This window comes from Caloenas nicobarica, chromosome Z (genome assembly GCF_036013445.1).
Source record: "Caloenas nicobarica isolate bCalNic1 chromosome Z, bCalNic1.hap1, whole genome shotgun sequence".
NCBI classification, from domain to species: Eukaryota; Metazoa; Chordata; class Aves; order Columbiformes; family Columbidae; genus Caloenas; species Caloenas nicobarica.
The window spans coordinates 59,537,531-59,563,630 of NC_088284.1; positions in this window are offsets into that span (position 1 = coordinate 59,537,531).

A 26,100-nucleotide genomic window follows, 5' to 3' on the forward strand; every position below is an offset into this window, starting at 1 on the left:
GAAGTCAAGAGCCATGGAATATCATGCTTACAGGACAACTGTGTTCTTAACAATGTCAACATTTTTAGAAACAGACAAGAAACCTGTAGGTAAGAGTAAGAGTAAGAGAAGATGTGCTCCAGCTCCATATCTTGTAGTGCTTGGCCATTTCCTTCACAATGGGACAGCGTGCTGAATTGACCCAAGTAAATGAGAGCCAAAGAACCCTTGAATTTGTTCATTTCTTGTGGCGCTCAGAGCTCTCCCTCGTGTACACATGTTCAATGTACCTCCTTGACTTGACTGATGAATATTAAGACTTCTTGCTGCTCAGACAGCTAAAATTTGCTCCCCCCCTGCTTTCTCATTTCATAAGAAAGCTGTATAGAAATGGACAACGATCCATCTGACTTTCAGGCGAAGCAAGTGTCCTGTTGATTTGAAGAGAGGCTGTATATTTGATTAGTTAGTATGTCAGCCACGTATTTCATCATTAAGAGAAGTATCAATTAATACCAAACTCTTAAACAAATGGCAGTCTTAGTGTTCTGTAACCTGATCTTATCTGCGAGGTACAAGATAAAGTACAAAGCTTTGGCTAAAGTGCTCTTTGTATTACTTATAAAGTGGAAAAAAAAACTTGCCTCCCACCCAGACACATCAGTTGCACCACACATATGATAATGGAAAGCAAACTGAATTTATTGCCTTAAATTTTCAATATATTTGAGCACCATGGAATATTTAACAATTTTTAAAAATAATCAGAATTAAACATCTATGCTACTTTATGGGTAATTAAATCTCAATAATATAGTTGTGTTTACTTTTATGCAGTGCTTGGTCCAGCCGTGTCCAAGTGTTCCAGGTCAGTCTATAGTGCTACTTTCCTGGATTTGGCTGGGATAGAGTTAATTTTCTTTGTAGAAGCTGGTATAGTGCTGTGTTTTGGATACAGTATAAGAACATTGATAATACACTGATGTTTTGATTGTTACAAAGCAACATATATACAAAGCCCAAGACTTTTCAGCAAGGAGGCTGCAGTGTACAAGAAGCTGGGAGGAGACACAGCCCAGACAACCGAACCAGTCTGGGCAGAAGGATATTCCGTATCATACGATGTCTTGCTCAGTATATATTTTGGGGGAAGAAGAATGAAGGAGTAGACATTTGGATTGATGGTGTTTGTCTTCCCAAGTAACCATTACCCACGACAGAGACTTGCTGTCCTGGAGATGGCTGAACACCTGCTGCCAATGGGAAGCAGTGAATGAATTCCTTGTTTTGCTTTGCTTGCATGCATGGTTTTGCTTTACTTATTAAACTATCTTTATCTCAACCCATGAGTTCCTTCACTTTTACTCGTCTGATTCTCTCCACTGTCCCACTAGGGCAGGGAGTGAGTGAGCAGCTGCCTGGGGCTTCATTGCTGGCTGGGGTTCAACCATGACAGCTAGCACATCAAAATGTTTACATCTACTGAGAACATTTTCAACAAATCCATAAAAGAAAATTATGACAGAATCACAGAATGTTGGGGATTGGAAGGGACCTCAAAGGATCATCTAGTCCAATCCCCCTGCCGGAGCAGGAACACCTAGATGAGGTTACACAGGAAGGCGTCCAGGTGGGTTTTGAATGTCTCCAGAGAAGGAGACTCCACAACCTCCCTGGGCAGCCTGTTCCAGTGTTCTGTCACCCTCACTGAGAAGAAGTTTCTTCTCAAATTTAAGTGGAACCTCCTGTGTTCCAGCTTGAACCCATCACCCCTTGTCTTACTGTTGGTTGTCACTGAGAAAAGCCTGGCTCCATCCTCATGACACTCACTCCTTATATATTTATAAACATTAATGAGATCACCCCTCAGTCTCCTCTTCTCCAAGCTAAAGAGACCCAGCTCCCTCAGCCTTTCCTCATAAGGGAGATGCTCCACTGCCTTCATCATCTTTGTTGCCCTGCACTGGACTCTCTCCAGCAGTTCCCTGTCCTTCTTGAACTGAGGGGCCCAGAACTGGACACAATATTCCAGATGCGGTCTCACCAGGGCAGAGTAGAGGAGAAGGAGAACCTCTCTCGACCTACTAACCACCTCCCTTCTAATACACCCCAGGATGCCATTGGCCTTCTTGGCCACAAGGACACAGTGCTGGCTCATGGTCATCCTGCTGTCCACCAAGACTCCCAGGTCCCTTTCCCCTACACTGTTCTCTAATAGGTCATTCCCCAACCTATACTGGAACCTGGGGTTGTTCCTGCCCAGATGTAAGACTCTACACTTTCTCTTGTTATAGTTCATTAAATTTTTCCCTGCCCAACTCTCCAGCCTGTCCAGATCTCGCTGGATGGCAGCACAGCCTTCTGGCATGTCAGCCACTCCTCCCAGCTTGGTGTCATCAGCAAACTTGCTGATAGTACACCCAATTCCCTCATCCAAGTCATTAATGAATATATTGAATAACACCGGTCCCAGTACCTACCCTTGAGGGACTCCACTAGATACAGGCCTCCAACCAGACTCCGCCCCATTGACCACGACTCTCTGGCTTCTTTCCTTCAGCCACTTTGCAGTCCACATCGCTACCCGATCCTCCAGTCCACACTTCCCCAGTTTAGCCGTGAGGATGCTGTGGGAGACAGTGTCAAATGCTTTACCAAAGTCAAGCTAGACCACATCCACTGCTCTGCCATCATCAATCCACCTTGTTATCTCTTCATAAAAGGCTATGAGGTTTGTCAAGCACAACTTCTCCTTGGCGAAGCCGTGTCGACTGCCCCTAATGACCCTCTTATCCTTGATATGCCTTAAAATGGCACCAAGGATAAGTTGTTCCATCACCTTTCCAGGGATGGAGGTGAGGCTGACTGGTCTATAGTTGCCCAGGTCCTCCTTGTTGCCCTTTTTGAAGACTGGAGTGACATTTGCTTTCCTCCAGTCCTCAGGCACCTCTCCCGTTTCCCATGACTTGGCAAAGATCATGGAGAGTGGTCCAGCAATGACTTTAGCCAGTTCCCTCAGCAGCCACGGGTGCGTCCCATCTGGACCCATGGATTTATGGATGTCCAGATTGCTTAATTGCTCCCTAACCCAGTCCTCATCAACCAAGGCAAGCTCCTCCATTGCCCTGCCTTCCTCTGGGGCCTCAGGGGTACGGGGCTCCTCAGGACAGCCTCTGGCAGAGTAGACAAAGAAGGCATCTAGTAGCTCTGCCTTCTCTGTATCTTCTGTCACCAGGGCACCCACCCCATTCATCTGTGGGCCTACATTGCCTCTGGTGTTAGTTTTATCTGCCATGTATTTGAAGAAGCTCTTTCTGTTGTCCTTGACTCCTCCTGCCAGGTTTAACTCTAAGGAGGCCTTAGCTTTCCTAGTTGCCTCCCTGCATCCTCTGACAACAGCCTTATATCCTTCCCAAGTGGCCAGCCCCTCCTTCCATGATTTGTAAACTCTCCTCTTCCACTCAAGCTTACGCAGCAGTTCCCTGTTTAACCACACAGGTCTCATGGCTCTCCTCCTTGACTTTCTACGTGTCGGGATGCACTGATCTTGAGCTTGGTAGAAGCAGTCCCTGAATGTTAACCAACTATCTTGGGCCCCTTTACCTTCAAGCAGCCTTGCCCATGGGATTTCCCCTAGCAGGTGTTTGAAAAGGCCAAAGTTGGCCCTGCTGAAGTCCAGGGTTGCAATTCTGCTTGCTATTCGGCTCCCGCCACACGAGATCCTGAACTCCACCATCTCATGGTCACTGCAACCAAGGCAGCCCTCCATCTTTACTGCTTCAACCAGACCCTCCTTGTTAGTGAGGATGAAATCCAGCAGTGCACCTCTCCTAGTCAGCTCCTCCACCATTTGCATCAGAAAGTTGTCATCAATGCACTGGAGGAACCTCCTAGACTGAGGCTGGCTGGCTGAGTAGTCCTTCCAGCAAACATCAGGGAAGTTAAAATCCCCCATAACAACCAGGGCCTGTGACTGTGAGGCCGCTCTCAGCTGCCCGTAGGCCTCATCAACTTCCTCACCCTGATCTGGTGGCCTGTAATAGACACCCACAACAGTGTCACCCCTGCCAGCTGCCCCTTAATTCTCACCCACAGACTCTCAACTCGCTCCTCAACTGCACCTGGACAGTACTCTGTACATTGTAGTTGCTCTCTAACGTAAAGAGCAACTCCACCACCACGCCTGGCTGGCCTGTCTTTCCTGAGAAGGACATAGCCATCCATGACCACATTCCAGTCATGTGAGCTGTCCCACCATGTCTCTGTTAATGCCACCAGATCATAATCTCCTGACCGAACGCAGGTTTCTAACTCCTCCTGCTTATTCCCCATGCTGCGCGCATTGGTGTACAGGCACTTCAGGGAGCGAGCTAAGTACACTGATTTCACCCTAGGGGTATGGGGGGCCTCCCAGTCTTTATCGATTCCAGCGTGCTGCCCCACTGATGCAAGCCCAGCTACAACCCCATCCCACTTCAAATCTAGTTTAGAGCCCTCCAAATGAGCCCTGCTAATTCCTGTCCCAGCATCCTTTTGCCCCGCGAGATAAACCTTCCCCATGTGTCACTGTCCAGACTGGTATCTTATAAAACCAGCCATTATCAAAGAAACCAAAGCCCTGCCAATAGCACCAGTCTTGAAGCCGATCATTTATGGACTGAATTTTTCTATTCCATCCCACGTCATCACCCAAAAATGGAAGGAGTGACGTCTCATCCCTGCAAATATACTATCTATTCAATGTGTCATCAATAAAAAGATAGAGTGTTTTTTTCTGAAAAGGTTGTAGCACACACACAGACACCAACGACCAAAGGTTAGTCCTTAGAAAGCAATTTTATACAGTCTGTCTTTTTTTCCCACAGACATAAATGTCTTTAAACTGAGCTTTTATACAGAGATTTATGCCAGGGAAATTTCAAAACAGGGGACTACCTTGGGCACTCTAGGTCATTTCCTTGGAGGAAGTCTTCTGTACCTCCAACTGAGTGGTAGAGAAAGAGTAGGAAAATGGCCACCTGTAGGTTCATGTTGGTCTTAGCTGTCCTTAAAACTTTAAAACCCTTTCCTCTTAGACAAGACTAAGTAAGATTGTTTTACATTTGAGAAATAGTGATTAAATAAACAGGCAAAATATTTGTGTTTTAAATGTGATCAAATGGATAATCTGAAGGACTGGTGAGATAAAAGCAGAAACTAAAACTGTTACTTCTCTAGACAAAGGACCTCTCCAGAACAAAAGAGATAGTAAACTTCATAGATGATTTCAAGTAGGATTGTTATCTAGCCATTGGGTGATTGATTTCATCCAAAAATGTTCCAGACATCTAGGAGACAGTGAACAAGTCATGTACAATAGCTCTGTCTCCATGTCTGAGAGTTTAGGGATTTTTAGCTTATGTTTTCAAAACTATTGTGAAAAACATTCTCAAATTACCTAACTTTTGTTTTCTAACTGTGCTTTTCATGTACAGATTTGGCTTCTCTGTTTGAATGTATCTGAGTTATAAATGCAACAAACCAATATTATGTTGAAAACTTTCAGAGAGTTTGCGGCCTTTTTGTCCTTATTTTTCCTCTTTTCTTGTGCAAGGTGTTAAGTCAATATTTAGCCATAAATCCAGTATTTGGCAAAGCTATCAGCACAATATATGAGTGAGTCTATTAGAAACTGCTGGGATTTATTGTAATTGTGGCAAAACAAATTGAGAGCTACTTGCTGAGTTTTGGCACATAAACATGGTTATTTTCTGATCTTGGATTTTTCATCCAGAAAACAGAAATGCTTCTCTGAAGCTAAATTGACCAAAAAATCAAGCTGCTAACAGTTTGAAAACCTTGTTGCCTCAACAGAAACACCAAAAAACCCACAACCAACCAACTGAAACCAAAAACCAAACACACCACAAAACCAGTTTCTCATTGGATAAAAATATGTTGAATATATTGAATACTGGCAATGGTTTTCTGACAATGAATCAGTTACAGTAAATGTGTATATGCGTATATCTACATGCCTTTTCAGTATTGTGTTCTAACGCTGGTCCAATAACCAAAGAAAACAATGTGCAACAGTCTGTTTCATGAAAATTAGAATTTTAAAGACTATGGGTAAATAGCATGACACGGTAAGAACACAGTTATGTGCATGTCTCCTGCTGTTTCCTTCTACAAACACTTACGAAGTGTCAGTTCATTTATCAGCTAAGAGAGAGAAAAGGTTTGATGTTCAATTAGAGAGTAATGTTTCTTATTTTTTTCCTAAAACCATCAACTAAGTGACCTGAGCTGTGTGACCAAAGAGATTTGAGGGAGCCATGCAAGGGAGAGAAGTGGTGTTTTTACCTCCTTTGCAATACAACAGAAGCGTAGACCTTCAACGTCATATTTAGGCTTTAAGAAGATTTCATTTTGCCTTGAAAAGTCATTTCATTTTATAACAATAGTAAAAATGTCACTTTTGTAAATTCATCTGATGTTTTTTCCTGAAATTCTTGTTCTCTCTTAACAGTTAAAAACTTATACTCTTTTAAGAACAAAACGATCTCTGAGAAATAACTTGGAAAAATGAAGAACTGCTCTGCAGTACTTCAAGACTTGGAATTCCTTTAATTCTGTTACTTCTATGGATCAGTACTCACATATACGTTCTAGATTCTTGTAACATAGCTTTGTATTTTTCTAAGTCACCAGACATGTCTCCCAAGAATGGGTGTTTGTTTTTTTTCTTGGCTTTTGCTATTTTCAGTTCTGTTTCTGAGAAGAAATGTAGAACAAATGATTGCAAAAGGCCTAAGTCTGGTCTTTTACCTAATGTCTTATTCTGCCTACCGCAGTAGCCTTAAGGGGCTAGGACTAGTACTGTCTTTAACGTATTTCATGCCATTTTGGGCTAAGGGGCATCACCAAGGCAGGAAAAGCATGAATTATTGGCATTATTCTGTACAGTTAGACCTGATGGCAATTTGTTAAGAACTGAAACATGTAGATGTCAAATAGTGAGTTTTTGACACAGAGTCAAGAACTTAAGTTGAAAAGTCAGTCGTTGTCTCATTGACATTTGGAATTATACAGACTGAAAGCAATGATAGAGTGATTCCTGATTTGTGTTATGAAAGTGAGAAGAGAAACAGATCACATAGTTTTCATTCCTTTTCTTAACCTAGGTAAGACTTGAGGTGTTCGGTAATTGTCAGGATTTCTTCACATCTGTCAGTTCTCCTACCTCCATGCTTTTTTTATCCACTGAGTAATTTCAGTCAAGCTTGACAGAGGGGCAGAAGTCTCAAAGACAATTCATTTTCTGTGAACACACTGCAAATCAATGATTTGTGAGAAGGTAATACCCCTGCTTGAGGGGGAGTTTGGTGAAAGTCATCTATTTCATGCTCAACTTACATCACACTTTCTGACCAACCAGGCAAGACAAACATAGCACTGGTGTTGCCCAGCATGTAACCTACCTCTGTCACCAGCACTATCAGAGAAGATGGGAGGCTGCAAAGGATTCAAGTACTGTCATAGAAAGAGGGATTCATGTGAAAAAAGGGCACAAATGTGTAAGAAAATTGGCTTCACAATTGCTCCTGATTATAGAACAGGTTATTAAACTATATTACACTGATAATATAGTAGTTTCCATGTTGTGATGTGTTCAAAGCACACAAACGTTATGGTAAGGAACATAAGTTTAAATGATAACCAAAATTAAAACAAGTTATCTTCATTTTACCTTTCTTGGATTGAGTGCAAGGAGGAAAGAAGGAGGATAAAACAGGGGTGTTGAGACACCTGTGCTGATGGAGCATATTTATAGTTGATTGGGATACGTTCTTTTGATAATTAGTTTCAGGGAGAATTATGGGTTTACTGTACTTCTGACAAGTATGGCTATATTTTAAAGTTGGAAACTATGAAACAGGCCCAAATGCATATGTGTTTAAGCAATATAAATGTCAGAAGGTCATATATGAGGCAAATGTATGGTAGCCCTGCTGTGTTGAAGGTAGTATGGTCACCCACTTTTATCTGCAAAGGATCTGCCTCTCTGCTTCCCCTGCCTTCAAAAAATGAAAAAGGAAGGAAAAAAAGAATATATATATTTATAACATCATTAATAAACCCAGCACTTAAGAGGATTTATAGTTATGGAACAGTCATAGTCATATGAAAAGGCGTATTGCAAAGGTAACAAAGTTGTTACTCGCGAGAGGTTCAAAGAAATGTGTATTTAAGACAAATAACTTAATACTCCAGCACATTTTCTTGATTTTAAAGCTTTATTTGGTTACCTTGAACAAAAATATGTTTATTAGATAATGACAACTGTTGTATGGATATTATAAAAATTAACATCTTTAGCAATTGACAGTACAGCTCATTCCTAGCACACTTATCGTTGCTGTTTCATGAGATGAATGGCACATTCTTAACTTAATAAGAAAAGTACTGAGCACTATTCATCTTAAAATCATATCTGCGTGATTTCATTCAAGACAGATCAATATATGCTGTTGATGTAACTTGTTTCGTCTTCATATTCCCTTTGTAGGAACAATTTGTGATAAATTCCTAGTTCATTAGACTGTCGTTGAAAGAGTAGAATACACGTGAGAGTTATATTTATGATGATACATTGTATTGTGCAGACAGAAGGTGACATGAGTTTAGTTCCAGATTTGATTCAAATAATTCCAGAAAGGGAGGTTATGTCACAAAGACTGTTATGCCCTACTGAAGTGCTTTGCATAACCAAGAATATCTTGTAGAGAGCTGGAATCAACACGGATAACTCAAAAAATTTTTAGTAATGTAAAATAAAAACCTCCTTGTGTGATTCCTTTTATTTAGAATTATCTCCTCCAATTAACTGTGGTTTTTTTCTCCAAGATTAACATTCTTCAAATTCTTTGAAGTTAGACATGTATCTTTGTTTTAAATCATTCCTACATAATGAAAATTTTAAGTTATGAGAATGTAAGAAATTCCAAGCAAAGGAAAACAGTGAAGTTTTGTGGAATAGCGTGTGGTTAATGGGAAGGTAAAAAACTGTAGAAAGAACACATTTTACTAGCAATCTAAAATGAGAAGACGTCTGGTAGGAGACCTGTAATCCAATACAGATTTTTAAAAGTGCTGAGCTAATGACAACTAATCCTGCAAATGAGGATTAGGAAATGGATAAAACCAACAACATGTATTTTTTGAATAAGGGTAATACAGTAACATCCATATAAAACGGTAACAAATACTCATTTGAAGGGCCGCTTATATTTAAGAAAAATTCTTCGAATGAAGTAGATTAGAAGATACACGTTCTTGAGAAGTCTGTACTGTTAAGTTTAAAGATGGACTTTTTGATATTTAGGCAAATAAGTGTTATCAATTAAATTAAAACTTTGGTAGAAAAGCAGACATGAAATGAGATATGAATTTGAAAAAGCTCTTAAATAAATTTTGAACTGCAAGCCTGCTTATAGTTCCTTGATTTGATCTTTCATCAAAAAAAATACATTGTCTCTGTTTCAAAATCATGAACCCTTCTATAACAAATAATCTGTGGAATGATTGTTCAGATACTTTACATGCAAGTATAATAATTTTCTGTGAATATTCAGGATGCTTGAAACACCCTTGTCCAGTCTTCAGCATACAAAAGAACTTGTACAAAAATGTATTCACAAAATGTAAGGAAAGTACTTTGAATGTTGACTAATAACTATATTTGCTGATTTTGTTATTCAGAGAGTGAAACTTGTAGAGAATTAAGTTATTTTATGGCTGAGTATAAGCAGCGAAAGAGAATACACCAAAAATATTCCCAAACATAGTATCAGTGGAGGAAAGCCAGTCAGAAAACACATGCAATTATAAAAGATAGTGATTAAGGTTTAAATAATATAGGCTGTGGGATTTGCAAATATCTTTGTGACAATATTGTAACTATGACCTTGAGTGGTAAACATCAGAGCTTGAACTCCCTTAGGTTTCACTGTAGTCAGAAATACTTCTTCATTTTGATCTGAAATGAATCTTTTTGTGTCTAAATATTAAGCAATTAATTTTGCAGTGTAGTTTAAGGGATTCAAAAGCAGGACTGATTTTCTGAAATCCCCACATGCATCCCCAGCTGCTTTCAGGGCCCTGCCACACCCTCACTTAAGATGCAATGAATGTGCTGGATGTCCTTGTGCTCTGAGTGCATAGAGGTGAAGACTGCAATACCAACAACAAAGCCACATTCAGATTGGCTGCATGAACTCTATGTCTGCGTTGACGTAATTTGAGAGAGGTTATCTTAAACCAAACCTGAAACTGAATGATTTTGTCGTGAAGTGGCTTAGGACAGAGAAGTGGCGTCAGCTTCTTGCCTCCTTCCAGCTGGAAATGCAAGATGTCTGCTACAATTACTATGTGTAGGTTCACTGGCCTCTGGCAGGAAAGCACTGAATTTCAGATCTGTCCTCCAGGGGGTGACAAGATTTGTGTTAGCTTTGTTCTCTCCCATCCTCTGTATTTCTGTATTCCAACCACTGGCAAGTCCACAGTGAGAATTATCAAATCCAGTGAAAATGAGCTACATGGGAATCTTACCTGCAAATAAGTGTCTGTCTTCATTTTGCTTTAGTAAGGCAGGACTCATTTTTCCCTTAGAAGAATTTCATATTTTTACTGCAGTAGGAAATAAAGCACACAGAGAATTGAGATCAAAAACCAGATGAAATAAATGTAGAATACGTGAAATTAAATACCGTTTTTTGTAATTAATAATTACAATTTTTAGTTTTGACTTATAGCACATACCAATAGTGTTAGGGGAATTAAGTTAGCATCAGGCAGAGCTGGAGAGCTGCATTTCACTTTGATCTTCCAAGTCTGCTATTTGAAGATGGATTGGGGAAGAAAACTTTAGAGATAAACAATGGACCGTCTTGATGGCTGGTATAAATCAGCTCTTCTGATGCTTGTGGATTATGCTGACAACAAATTTTGGTGTATTTGCCACAACATTTCTAAACCATAGTTTCAATGTAGCTTCAGCTGGAAATGCACTTATTTGATGCAGCAAACAATTAAAAAAATTCTTTATTTTCTTAGCATATGTATCTATAACTTTCTAATTTGTGCCCTTCTGTTTTTTCTTTAATATGTCTTTTTTCAATCAGTAATGTGAACCACCACAACTTGCATTAACTATGAACACTAACTCATAATTAATATGTCAAGTCTATCTGTTCTTTCATATGCTGATGTATTTCGCCTGTGGTATGAAGATATTACTTTGTTAAGATCCTTGGTGAAAGGGCTGAATACAGAACCAGCTCTGCAAAGAAGATGACTTAGTCGCAAAATTTTATACCACTGTGTAAGCCCGGTGCACCCAATTGAACTTCTCATCAGGAGAATATTACATATACATACTTTGTGTTTTGTGCAGCACTGTCAGTAACTTCGGGGTTTTTGTTGTTTTTTTGTGGGGTTGACAATATTGTCTGGTTCTCTACACATGCTGTACAGAGTATTTGTCATGTCATTTTATTTTAAGGGAATACAAAGTAATATGGATCTCAGAGACGTGTTCCTAGAATGGTCCCTGGCTAATTTTTGTAGGCAGACCCCAGAAATTCTCTAAAAGGGTGTAAAATCTTAGTGGTAATATGTGGGCAGCTCCATAATTCTACTGAACTGCTCAGTCCCAGTACAGGACTGCCAAGCAGATAGATTATGTCACCACAATGTATTCTAACCAGGAAGGTTAAACAAATGACATTTTCTGGATTTTCTGGCAAGGATTCTATTTGTTTTGACTGTGTCAAAAAGTGTCATATTAACTTCAGTCTTTTCATCCAGTGAGAGGGTGTTACTGTGTTTCCTTCTATCATAGAGTAAGCTGTGACAGAAGAAAACACAGCAGAAGTCATCTGGAGACAGAAGAGAGAATCGATTTAGCAATAACATATATGCAAAATTATAATGAACTATTTACCCATAGGTGCATGCACACACAAGGACACACAAGCACACACAAATATGATAGTATATTCTTATTTTGATTATTTGGTCAATATGGAACAGATTGATAGGTTTTCCCAAGGTACTTACTTTGACACTCAAAAGAAGAATTTTACAAGTAAGGCAAAAATATTATCATCAGTCAAGTGGAAATGTTATACACATTTTATGAAATAAAGATAGAAAAGGACATATGAAGTTCCTGACCCAATGTGATATAAAAGATACCTAGACCAATAGGAATACAATTTATGTTTCCAGTAGGTTCAATGCTGGCAAGACCTCAAGGACTAATAAATAATGAATAAAATATCACCAACAATGATGAGTTATTCATGCTTCCTGCCATAAACTCAAAGAGTCTTTTCTGATGAAAAGATATCTGATATTGGAAGCTGAATTTTTTTCATGTTTTTAGCACTTCTAGCCTGTATGCAACAAAAACTCCATTGGAGCTTTAGCTCTGTTATAGTAATATTTACTTCTTAATAAAGTAGGCACAATAGAAGGAAAATATGTTTTTCCTTTTGTGAAGGTTATTCAAGATAATGTCTCAGTATCAATAGGAGATAAATCAATTCTCTATGTTTCCTGCATTTAGGACTACTGTTCACTCACATTTGGCTTTTCACATTTAATTATATAGATTTCTCAATCCATTAGCTAATAGCTGTTGAAACATAATGCTCAAACAAGAAGGTTACAGGAGGAAATCTTGCCTGTTATATAATCAGCCAACTTAAAAAAAATATATATATATAAAAATTGAAGCTAGGACTTCAAGCTGAGGAAGGTAAAAATCCCAGAGTGAGTTTAGGAAGAATATGCTGTGTGGCTACTGATTTTAGGACTTTGTGAGTTTGTCAGACTTTCAAAAGAAACTGCAGGTCACAGTTTCCATTATTAGTAATAATAATAGTCAGTAATAATAATTTGAAGTTACAGAAGGAAGTGGAGGCATACATTCACAGAATATGAGACAGGTGTGAACCCATATTCTTCCACAGAGACCTAACAATTTAAGTTTAGTTCCTTTATGGGAGTAAAGTTCAACTTTAGAGACATTTTGAGAATTGAGATTTGAAAAGATCAGAGTTGCAACCCAGATGCAGGGATCAGTAAGAAGTTTCCATAGCCCTTCTTATGTTAGATCATATATTATTTCTTGGGTTTCTCTGACTTTTTCATTTGTCTAGCAAGTCTATAGTGGGAAATGGTAAGAGGTAGAGAGAAAGGAATTATCTGCCATTGCATCTTCCTATGCCTCTGGCTACAGCTCTGATCAGCCTGTATTCCCACATTATTAATGATTTCTATCTGAATTTATTCCTGTAGCACCCAAAATCTGTTAGATACTATATGAACATAGGAGAAGGGCACTGTTGCCATCCTGACTATTTAAAAAAGAAAAAATCATAAGATGATTCATGATAGAATTGTTACTAAATCTCAATTTCAGTGACCAAGCAACAGTTTGGGTGATATTTACATAACTTTTTTAATGTGCCTTTACATATTTTGCTGGGCAATTTCCTCCTGTACTGCAGAAATGCTGATAAAGTTAGTATTTGTGAAGTTATCAAAGGAAATCAAAAAGGCCATTTCAATTTTTCTTTTACACAACAGAAATTGCTCTGTTTTTGTAGAGTAAATGTGTGTTCCCCGTGGCAATGTGGAATGAGTACTTAAGAAGAAAATATACACTTTTTCATTAAAGAGGAAAAGTAAATAATGAACAATTATAAAAGACACATGATGAATCTCTGAATTCAGAGTAGTTCTTCCTTTCTCATAGTCAGGAGTAGGAAAAAAAAAGTGGGAGAGGGGGAAGGAGGCAGTACCAGGCCAGTCAGTGACGAGCAGCAGGATGGCACACCAAAGCTCAAGGAGCTGCGTGACAGTGAGATTTTTCAGACTGTGCCACAGGTGATGGGCACAACCAACCACAAATGAAGTGCTTCTACTCTAAAGCATGCAGCATGAGGAAGCAAGATGAACTAGAAGCCTGGGTTGGTGGCAGGGATTTAATATTATTGGCATTAGTGAAATGTGGTGGGATGAATCCTGTGACCAGTGTGCTATGATGGACAGCTACAGCCTCTTCAGAAGGGACAGGCAGGTTAGGAGAGGCGGGGGGTGGCACTGTATGTAGCGGAGGTGCTGGAATGCACAGTGTTGGAAGTTGGTGATAGCAAAGTCAAGAACCTCTGGGTAAGGATTAAGGGTCGGACAAATAAAGCAGATGTTGTTGTGGGTGTCTACTATAGGCCACACAGCCAGGAAGACGACACTGATTCCTTAATGAACTAAGCAAAGCCTCTAAGTCACCTGTCTTGTCCTTATGGGGGACTTCAACTTGCCAGATGTCAACTGGGAATATCATACTGCAGACACCAATTGGTCCAGAAGATTCCTAAAGCATCTGCACGATAACTTCTTGGTACAGATATTAAGGGAACTGACCATGGAAAGTGCCTTCCTAGACTTGCTGCTCACTAACAGAGAGGGTCTTGTGGGTGAAGTGGCAATTGGGGGCTGTCTTGGCCACAGTGATCATGAAGACGTCAGGTTCAAAGTCTATGTTAACAGGAGGAAAACTGCCAGCAAGACCTCGGCTCTCAATATAAGGAGAGCAGACTCCAGGCTGCTCAGAGAAGTACTTAGTAAGGTCCCCTGGGAAGAAGATTTTGAAAGTGCTAGGGTCCATCAGTGTTGGTCACTTTTTAAGTACCACCTACTAAAAGCACAGGATCAGGCAATTCCAAAATGCTGGAAATCTAGCAGGAGAGGCAAAAAGCCAGCTTGGCTGAGCAGGGATCTTCTTCTTGAACTATGGTGAAAAAAGAAAGCATATGGTCAGTGTAAGCAAGGTAAGGTGTCATGGGAGGACTACAGGGATGCTGCTCACCACTGCAGGGAGGAAATTTGTGCATCCAAAGCTCAGTTAGAATTGAAGCTGCCAAGTACTGTGAGGGACAATAAAAAAGGCTTTTTAGTATATGTTGATGGTAAAAGGCAAACTAGAAGTAACATTGGCCCGTTACTTAATAAGCATGGTCACCTTATAAACAGGGACATAGACAAAGCTGAGATATTTATGCTTTTTTCAACTCAATCTTCAACACCAAAGATGGGCTTGGGACCCCCATAACCCTGGGCTAGAAAACTATGGCTGCAAGAACAATAAACTCCCAATGAATTAGGAACTTGTACGGGATTTGCTACTCCAGCTAGATTCCTACAGGTCGATGGGGCCTGATGGAATTCTTCCAAGGGTGCCTGAAGAGCTGGCTGTCTGTGATTTTTCAACACTCCTGGGAACCTGGAGAGGTCCTGGATGACTGGAATCTGGTAAACGCTGTCCTAATCTACAAGAAGGGCAACAGGGTTGACCATGGCAACTACAGGCCTGTCAGCCTCACTTCTGTTCCTGGCAAAATCATGGAGAAGATTGTTCTTGGAGTTATTGAAAAACACCTGAAAGACAACGCAGTCATTGGTTCCAGCCAGCACAGGTTCATGAGGGGAAAATCCTGCTTGACCAACTTAATTTCATTCTGCGACAAGGCTACCCACCTAGTTGACCAAGGCAAGCCAGACAATGTGATCTTTCTGGATTTCAGTAAAGCCTTTGATACTGTCTCCCACAGTATCCTCCTGGCCAAGATGTCCAGCACAGAGCTGGATAAACACACAATGCAGTGGGTGAGCAACTGGCTGACGGGCCGGGCTCAAAGGGTTCTAATAAATGGGGTTATGTTGGGCTGGTGATCAGTCACTAGCGGGGTTCCACAGGGATCTATCTTAGGGCCAGCACTCTTCAGTGTCTTCATAAATGACTTAGATTCAGGACTTGAGGGAATACTAAGTAAGTTCACTGATTACACAAATTCAGGAGGAACTGTTGACGCTCTTGAGGGCAGAGAGGCCCTGCAGAGGGATCTGGACAAATTGGAGAGCTGGGCAATCAGCCAATGAAGTTTAGCAAGGGCAAGTGCTGGATTTTGCACCTGGGACACGGGAACCCTGACTGTACATACAGACTGGGGAACAAGATGCTGGAAAGCAGCTCCGTGGAGAGGGATCTGGGGTTCTGGCCGAAGGCAAGTTGAACATGAGCCAACAGTGTCCTGGCAGCCAGGAGGGCCACCCGTGTCCTGGGTGCATCCAGCACAGCATGGCCAGCCGGGCAGGGAGGTGACTGTCCCGCTCTGCTCTGCACTGGTGCAGCCTCACCTGGAGCACTGTGGGCAGTTCCAGGCAACACAGGATAAAAAGGAGATAAAGCTACTGGAGAGTGTCCAGAAGAGGGTTACGAAGTTGGTGAAGGGTTTGGAGAGGAAGCCGTATGAGGAGTGGCTAAAGTCACTTGGTTTGTTGAGCCTGGAGGAGACTGAGGGGAGACCTCATGGGGCTCCAGCTTCCTCACAACGGGAGGAGGAGGGGCAGGCGCCGAACTCTTCTCTCTGGCAACCAATGACAGAACCCGAGGGAATGGCAGGAAGATGTGCCAGGGGAGGTTTAGGTTGGACATTAGGAAAAGGTTCTTCAACTAAAGGGTGGTGGACACTGGAACAGGCTCCCCAGGGAGGTGTCACAGCCCCAAGCCTGACAGTGTTCGAGAAGAGACTGGACAATGCCATCAGACGTGTGTTGGGAATTTCAGGGTTGTCATATGCTGGGACAGGAGTTTGACTTGATGATCCCTGTGAGTCCCTTCCAACTCAGCACATTCTATGATTCTATGATTCCATGAATTAAGATCTCATATCAATGACTTAAACCCATTAATGCTAGAATTCCTATTTACAATCCATTTTAAGTGAAATGCTCTCAGTACCAAGTTACAGGATAAACATAATTCCATTTTTCCTTTAGCATTCTTTTCCAAATAATATCTCCCAAAATCTAATTCTTAATCTTTGTTTGAACACAGTTTGCCATTCTAAAGGCTGTATTTGTACCTGGCAGCTCCACCAGTAGCTGGAAAGGTGAACCAAATCGAAAATTATGTGAAATATGCTGCTTAGTTTCATTCTTTTTAGCCACTTTTGAAAACTAACCAGAAGATGCTTGAAATTTTAAAAAAATAACAAAAAAACACACACAGCTTATGTACAAGGTTCTCCGTACAGGTAAACCAGTACTTACTTGGTATGATAGACAGGAAGTGAGCGAAATGCTGCTCAGGTTGCAAAATTTACACATAAATTTTTCTTTCTTTCTCTCTATTTTTTTTTTTAAATCTATCTGGAGGCTATGTTTATCTTGCCTTCAGGATGTACTTGGATCTGAATTCAGTTCCTCAGAGGTGGTTGTTATCTGCCTTTTGTCTTTACCTTTCAGGGCAGTACATCAAGTACAACTGCAGTACAACTCACATGCTGTGGTTAACAAGCTGGGGTTGCAGAGGGCAAGGAAGAGAGAACTGAAACCTGTGGCATGCCATTTCAGTTACCCAGAGCCTGTGTCCCCTGCTAAAAGTGGTCATGTGCACACATGGTCATTGTAATTCTATGCTGAATTCCTGATGTATAATAATGCAGTATTCACTTGGCTGGCTAAGGAAGAGGCAGTGAGGTTTGAAGCCATAGGCTTTTCTGGAAGTCAAGATGCCGGAGAAGATGAGCAGTCAGGGGGGAATATATATGACTGTGTCACCTGAGGTCAAGAAGGCTTAGCCATGTAACTTACACAGTTGTAAATACTTCTGTTTCATTTGGTATACACTCTTTCCATAGCTCAGTTTTTCCCTCCTTCTTCAGAGTTAGTCCTTTCTTTTCTCTACTAAAGGGTCCTGACTACAAAATGATAGCTAGATTGTGAGGATAAATGTACTCTTGCTAGAGAAGGGCCTCTACTGCCTCTCAAAATAGAGTTCTGCTCTCATGATGGCAGTGCCAGAAGGTTCTCACTCTTCCCTAGCTTTTCCTTCCCATCCTTACCTTCTGGTATCCCTCCTCCCTGCCCACACCCTCCATGAGAATGTCATACTGAGATGTTCCTTTCAGACCAGTCATACTGCAACAGACCTACCAGGCCAGGAATAACTTAGAGGGGCAAAAATTGCATAGAACTCTTAAAAGGCACATTTATTTCTTCAGGAGCTTTAATAAATAAGATCAGACTAATCTACAGTGATTAAAAAACACCACAGAAAATTTGACACCGTAGTAAAGGAAAAAAATGCCAAGAAGATAAAGAGCAGCAAACCTACTGCTACTGTAATCTTGTTACAGCCAGGTTAACTTGGCCTATAATTTGAATATTATCCCTAAATTGACTCCCCATGGAAAAGTTTTTACTGTTTGTCTTTTGGTGGTTTTAGCTTCAACTGAGTAGCTAGGCATGAGAAATATACTATAGCTCATCTTAATTTATAATTGTTGTACTGGGTTTGGTTGGGATGGAGTTAATTACCCTCATAATTAAGCAGCCTGTATAGTGCTGTATTTTAGATTGGTGATCATAACAATTTTGATAATACACCAATGTTTTTTTCATTGCTCAGCTGATCCATGACACATCAGGCCATCTAGGAAGGAATGCAATATTGTGAGTGAGGGGTGGATGTGACCAGTTGAAACCACTGCACAGGTTATCCTGTGAATGGAAAACAAGTTGTAGTCAAGAAAGCCAAGCAGGCAAAGCTTGGCTTTGTGGCACAGAAGATGATAGCTGAGATACTAATTTGGGGAGGCCTGGCAGATTGATTATATCACACTGTTGCGAACGTGCCAAGGCAAATGCCACTTGCCTACAACAGTGGAAGGGATTACCAGATGGCTGGAAAAATACTTTCTGACCCATACCATTGCCTGAAACACCATCCTGGGCCCTGAAAAACAAGCCTTGTGGCAACAAAGCACTCCAGAAAGATTAAAATCAGACTAAGGGACTCACAGACACGTGAGCTTATCACATCCCTATCACTCATCAGGCTTTAATTGAACAGTTAAAAACTATACTTACTCAGTGTGACGGGGGCTGGGATCTTCAGGCATTGAGATACAAATCCAGCAGAACCCACCTGACTGATTAACACTAGAGGGTCTGCTAACCGACCTGGTCCTGCCCAAACAAAACCCCTAGGTACTGTGGAAAGACATAAACTCCTTATATTGCACATAAGTGACTCTCTGAGAAAGACAGCTTGGGTTACTCCTTCCTTCGGAAAAGGCAAACACATTAATGGGACTGGTTTTTCTAAAGGATCTGGCTGCACTTGGTGGATAATGTAAAAGGATGGGGAAATGCAATGTGCATCTTAACAGAATTTTACCATGGGTGAAAATAACCCACGATTTAAGTTGTATGTTGCCATTGCTGGATGACGCCATAGCTGTATGTCAAAATTAGCAAAGCAGGAGTCATGCAAACCAATGGAGGAAGAACTTTGTAAGGAACCAGGCAAACGCAGCAATGATCCAACAGTTCAACACAGAACACCATCTCTCCTGTCCTGAATGACTATCACAACAGGTCAAACCCAATTCATGGACTAAATTAACTGAATGGACATTCAAATGAATATTTGAAGGGAGATGGTCCATAATAAAAGGAATGATATTTGTGTATGTGTCAAAGGGTAGAGAAGGGGGTGGTGGTGACTCATGTATATATATTAAATGAAGTAGCACCTGAGCATGATGCAAATGATATGGAATAAGGTAGAGATTGTACTAGGATGGAGTTAATTTTCTTCATAGCAGCCCATATGGTGCTGTGGCTTTTGTGACAAAAACTGTGTTGATAACTCACTGATGTTTTAGCTGTTGCTAAACAGTGCTTGCAGAGCATCAAGACCTCCTCTATTTCTTGCTCTGACCCCATAACAAGTAGGCTGGGGGTGGGCAAGAACCTGGGAGGGAACACAGCCAAGACAGCTGACCTGAATTAACCAGAGAGATATCCCATACCATGTAACATCATGCTCAGCACTAAAAACTGCAGAAGGGTGAGAGTTTTTCTAAAACTACTTTTTTTTGCATTGATCTGCTAGTGGCGAGTGATTGGTTTAGCATCATTTGGGATTTTTTTTTTCTTTTTTTCCTTCACTTATTGAAAAGTAACTTGATTGACAAGTTTTCTCACTTTTGCCCTTCTGATCCTTTCCCCCATCCCTCTGGGTCTGGAGTGGGTGAGTGAACAGCTGTGTGGTCTTTAAATATCTTGCTGTTGAAGATACACATCTGAGTGGGAGACCTGGGCTGCAACTCCTTACTGCCTCATTTTAGAGAAGGATTTAAATTGAGAACTAATATTCTCTGGAGAAACCTTACATGCTGTGTGTAGCCATCTATACATTGCACAACATCTTCCTCATTTCAGCTGATAGGTGTTTATTGGAGAAGATACTGAATATTGGGTTCTCTTACTGAAGATTTTTAATCGTTCTCTTTCCCTCTAGCCCAACAAAAACCATAAACTTTTTATACAAAGTAAAATTTTAGAGAAATAACCATCTATTGTTACAGTTATAGCAAATTAGCATCAAATCTTTGCCATGAGAGGAGTAAAATTTGTGTTCTGGACACATTTTTTGTTGGGACTATGGAGTTTACCTTTAGGGAGTTAGTTGGCAATACTGGCAGTGGACATATCTTCCCTTTCCTTATATAATGCCTTTTTTCATACACATGGGGATAATTGAGATTCAGCTTAAAAAATGTTTTAATTGCCAAAATGAAAAAAACCCAAAAGGTTAGGCGCTAAGCCAAAAAGTCCATTATTTATAAAGGTTTATCTGAGAGGAAATTACTCAAAATCAGAACTCTGTAATGAAGATGTTGTCTCTAATGGATGAAATAATGTCACAATTACAGTAAAAGTATAATTTGTAGTTTGAAAACTTAAAATGGCACAGACAATTGTTAAATGAAGAAATTATTAAAATAAAGTCATTGCATCTCTCTGTAAAGACCAGTTCATAGACACACACATATATATTCATATATACACATGAAATTAAGACCGAAAAGTTTCCAGGAAGATATTTTGGACTTGCAGTACCAGGAATCATTTAAAGAAACTTTTCTACCTAACACAGTTCTAATGGACCGACCTGTTGGTGTAAGTAGGCTGGCTAAATTAAAAGCAACAGACAACACCTGAGTAGCTGGCCCATGCTCTCTACACTAAAGCTAATAGATAGCACCTGTGCATCTAATACACAGTTTCAGGCTAATCGACAACTGCATTAAATAAATAAAGTATCTCCATTTGTGGTATGCTGTGCAGCAACTGGAGGAAAGTTCAGTTTATTTCAAGCATTTAAGTGTCTGTGTTTTGTTATTTTAAGATAAAATGCCCAAAATTTTATTAATTACTTCTGTAAATGTTGTTTTAGGGACTGATAGCCCTTTTCCAGAGTTGTAAAGTGGATTAAAAAAACCCTCTTCCCTGCAGAATAGGAGCTGGATATTCTTTTTTGGGAATCAGCAGTTCCCATTTGAATTTAAAGAAAATATAAGCACGTGTAAGAACAAAGTTCTTTCCCTTCAGATTTGAAGCTAGAAAATAACAGAAAGGAGACATTATCTCTCAGAGCCATTTATCTTCTGGGTTTTGTACATAACACATTCAAAATTTGACTTTTAAAGATAAACCAGTGCAGAGAATCTATTTGAATATGCTAAATATGAAAAACCTGGGAAGTAAAAATACCCAATTTTGTTTTGAAGATGCAGAGTTTGACCTCACTGACATAATGCAATTATGATCTCCCTCATAATTTAATATTTGTGTTATATTTTAACTGTAAGACTGTTACTTATTGTACTGGACACACATCCAGGAGATCAGGTCTCTGAAAAGTACATAGGAGAGTCCTAGTAACAATCTAGAAGCAGAGGCTTAGAGAACTGCTGCAACTACAAAGAGAAGAAAGAACCTGAACTATTTCACTTAGTAGCTTTAGAAAGACCTTAATGGAAAATAAGCTGCTCGAGCAAGTTACACCCCGAGGCCTGAGTGTTTGGAAATCTCCAGGGCTATGGAGGGAGGACCATTCCTGCATAGTAGAAAAAGAAGAAATGTCATCTTGAAAACACACTATTTGAAATAATACCCTCCAAATTTCAAATGTAGTATTTTTCAAGGAGAATGATTTCATAAAACAGAGGTTGTGATAGGAAAACTTGAAGGAGAAATTGATCTGGAAAAGCCAGTTTTGAATTTGAGTTGACATGAACCTGTCAGATGTTAGCAGTGGCCAAATACCTGAACTCTGCCCCTTCCTTTCCACTGGCTGCTGCAGAGTTCAGTGGACAGGCAAAAGACCAAAGCACACTATTGGATTTATTCTTTTTCCCCCATCTCCAGCTAGCCCAGCTGTAGATTATTAGTGCATTCCTAGTAGCAGGAGAAGGTGGCTTTTTCTCTCCATTATTAACTTTTTTTTTGAGGAGCACGTGCTCAGAACACTACAGTAAAAGTATTCCCAGGTTATGGAAGGTCTCCACAATCTGTGAATATCTGACACTTCTGCAAGGTGATATAGATGCAGGAGCAGCATCTCTGTGATACTGAAGGTGAATGTTATTGGTGCAACAGCAGAATGTAAGAAAAGCTGTAGTGATCTAACCAACCATCTGGTCTCTAGTAATAACCAGATAAAACAGAGGGACTGGCAAGCACCACTTCCGTTCCCCAAACAGTCTCCCATTTGCACTTTAGGGTTCAACATTTTAAAACTTGCTTTGCCCTAAAATCCTAACAGTTTCACTCACAGTATGTGGAAGTTAGGTTAAGAAGTATGGTTCTAGACCAAGGAAATTCAGTTATAAGGTTGAATATACTGGCATTAGCCTAAATAATCAATACTATCTTTAAGTGTGGGTTTAAATCAGCTTTTTAGTCTTATTTCATCATGGTCAATGAGAGTCCATATGCTTTTGAAACTGAAAAATAAAAAGCTCTGATTAACTAGCTCTTCCAAATCCAAAACAAAACAGAGAATATGCTGTAGCCAATCAAGACTGTGTATCTCTCGGATTATTCAATTGTGATGAATAAAGAGAGAGAGACTGTTTGGGTTTTCTTTCTGTTCTACCTTTAGCAGATTGTTATATTTTTTTTTCCCCAAGAGCCTTTGAAAGAGCTTAAGCTTTAAAACATCATTTTTCTCTGATGAAAAGACTTCATGCTTTCCTCACTGACCTCTGTATTCACTATACAATACATTTATACTTGCTTAGGAGCTTTGATTCAGGTTGAACAAAGTAAAGGGGCATCTTACTCTTAATTGACTTAGGTGTGATATTTCCAGCCCATTCACCTAAAAAAGTGCAGAAAAAGGCATTGTTTAGAATGAAAGATACATATTATAACCTTTTACTTAAGTATGGCTCTTTTATATAGTTGTGTTCTCTTTTCTCTTAACTTTGCACATCTTTTTCATTTTGGCTTTTCTTCTCCTCATTCTCCTCTTTTTTTTTTGACAGTAACTCTTTTGTTAGCATGGTGTTTCTTCAATTTATATGTAATTTATTTTAATGTGCTGAAAACAGCAGAATTCTTGTGCAATACAATACAGTATGGATTGCTCAAAAGCAGTCTTGTTGCACACAGAATATCAGATAGTTTCTCAGATAGTACCTGGTGTTATAGGAGCACTGTACAATACAAAAACCATGGCAATAGAAGCTGTTTTCTTTCTGGTGTACATTTAAGGTATTATCATCAAAGTCACTGGAGTTACTTCGCATTTATTCAGGTCTGTGTGAGAACTGACTTTGCCAATACTTTAATTTAATTAAGCTTTTGCATGTAAAATCATAATGGACTACATTTCCTTCCTGTTGTATTTCAGTCTAGTCAGTGACAATACATAGGCAATAAATCTGGCATAATGTGTGTGGAATACAGAAGGCTCCAATAAGAACCAGGCAAAACCAGACATAACTCTATCAAACTTCTGAAAAATTGTAGCCTGGCTTTGGAATTTATCTTATGCAAAAAAAAAAGAGGACCACATACATTTCAGAACAACACAACTCCATTTGGTCTGATTCTATACTCAGTAACTACACTTATGGCAATGTATTCCAGCAGAATCCTGCAGATCGGCACTAACATAAGCCAGTAGGGAATTTGTGCCAGAGATCTTAACAGCACCCTTAGTTATGTAAGCAAGACCATTAGCTTCACAAGTCTAACCAGAGGTTTATTAAAAACCATCAAGGTAATATTTTAAAGCAGTTCTTCATTTAAAGGGAACAGTTGTAGGAATCTGCACTCAAATTTGATGTAATCATAGTCTCAAAATGGGTCACTGGTTCATATTCTATTAAATTCCTTCTGATATCTGTGTATTCAGAATAATTTTTTTCTGTGCTGGAGTTCAGTTTTTAACTATCAGGTACCATTCTTCGTAGCTGATACGTACAGAAGTCAGGTTTTAAAAGTATGGTGAGTTCCTAGATCTGGCTGTCACACAAGTAAAGATATCAGCAGAGCACCTCTAGGGTAGATTCTGATTCGACATTTCTGATTTTCTTTCCTGACTGTGGAGATACCAGTCTATTCGCCAGTTTAACCCACATCAGAAAGCTGGTCCCTTTACAATAATGTATGTGCATGCCTTGCCGTTTTTGCCATCAAGGTTTGCAAAATAGTATTCAGGTGATTGATGAATATGTTGTTAATCATGTGCGTGGAGCATTTACTTACCACAACCTCAAATGTCACAGGGATTTAAGGATATGTTCAGTTGTCAATTACACCGATCTAAACGCAGAATCTTTCCTGTGAAGTCTGTGAAATTAACCCAAAAGCACATATGTGACAGACAAACATTTCCTATCACATCTATTCTGTTAAACACCAACCCTACCAGCTTGGAATTTTGCAGGATAGTCTTGCAAAACTAAATTGCAGTGGTATATGATGATTTTCAGCATTAAGATTGCGTAGTTTAATCACCTGCTGACAATCAAGAATGTTTCCGAAACTTAGCAATGTACCATGATCTCAGGCTGACACAATGATCTATTCAGGGAATTTGTGGTATTCATTACCTAGATAATCTCTGAATTGCCTCTAACTTACACCTGCTCTGAATCAGTCCCTTTTTCTTCTCCAAGATCACAACTTTCAAAACTCACACCTACCACTGCTATATGAACAAAAGAAGGACACTGCAGGATAGTTTTAAGATATAAAATTAAAGTCGGCTCTTGTGCACAAGGCATAGTTTAGCCCAAGCCACCTCCTACTTCACCTTTTCCCCTTCTTGCTGTGCTGTTCACAGTGGGGGCATTTACTTTGGTTATGTGATAGGTGATGGTTCTCTAGAAGGAGTAATAATTTTGAAATTTATTTCCTCCCTTTCTTGGGGAAAAAGGTGATTTCTAGAGGTGTTTCAAAAGCCGCCTTTGGGCAGGAACTTAGTACAGGACAAGGTGGGAAAAACATTCTGCTGATTAAGCTAATTTTGCTTTTTAGTACTTTCTTGCTGAATAGTGTTATGATGGTTGATAAAGATGACACCTTTATCACATGCTTATTTTAACTGGGCAAAAAGAAGGCAAAGTCTGCAAGTGCCTTCACAACTAATTTAAGGACAAGTAAATAAAATTGTATTTATCCAGACTATTTTAAAAGTCTAAGCAGATGTTACCACTGAAAGGAATGGAATGTGAACAAACTGATAAATTTTTCTCTGTCACACAGAATTTTTAAACTATAACAAACTGTTTTCATTGAATAAGAAAAGCTTGGAGGGGGTCAAATTTACATTCATTTTTAAAAAACTGCTGTGGTTAAAACATTCTGAAAGATCCAAAAGAAGATGACTGGTAAATATCTGCTGATTGAGTTACTAGCATTCTTTTCATGAGCATGTCATCTTCTCCATTGAATCGACAAGCCAGAATATTTTATTTTTAAATGGTTATCTGAAGTAGTAAGAATACAAGCCTAGAGGCTACTGCAACAGTGAGGTGCTATTTTTCAATTACAGGATGGAACTTAAATAACCTTACCTAGTAATGTTGAAATTCAGCAGCCATAGGCTATCAACTGTGCTTTTTAAATATAAAATATTTAACTTAATGTTAAGCATACAGTGCAGGACTACATATTTGCCTGGAAAGAGAACTAATGCTG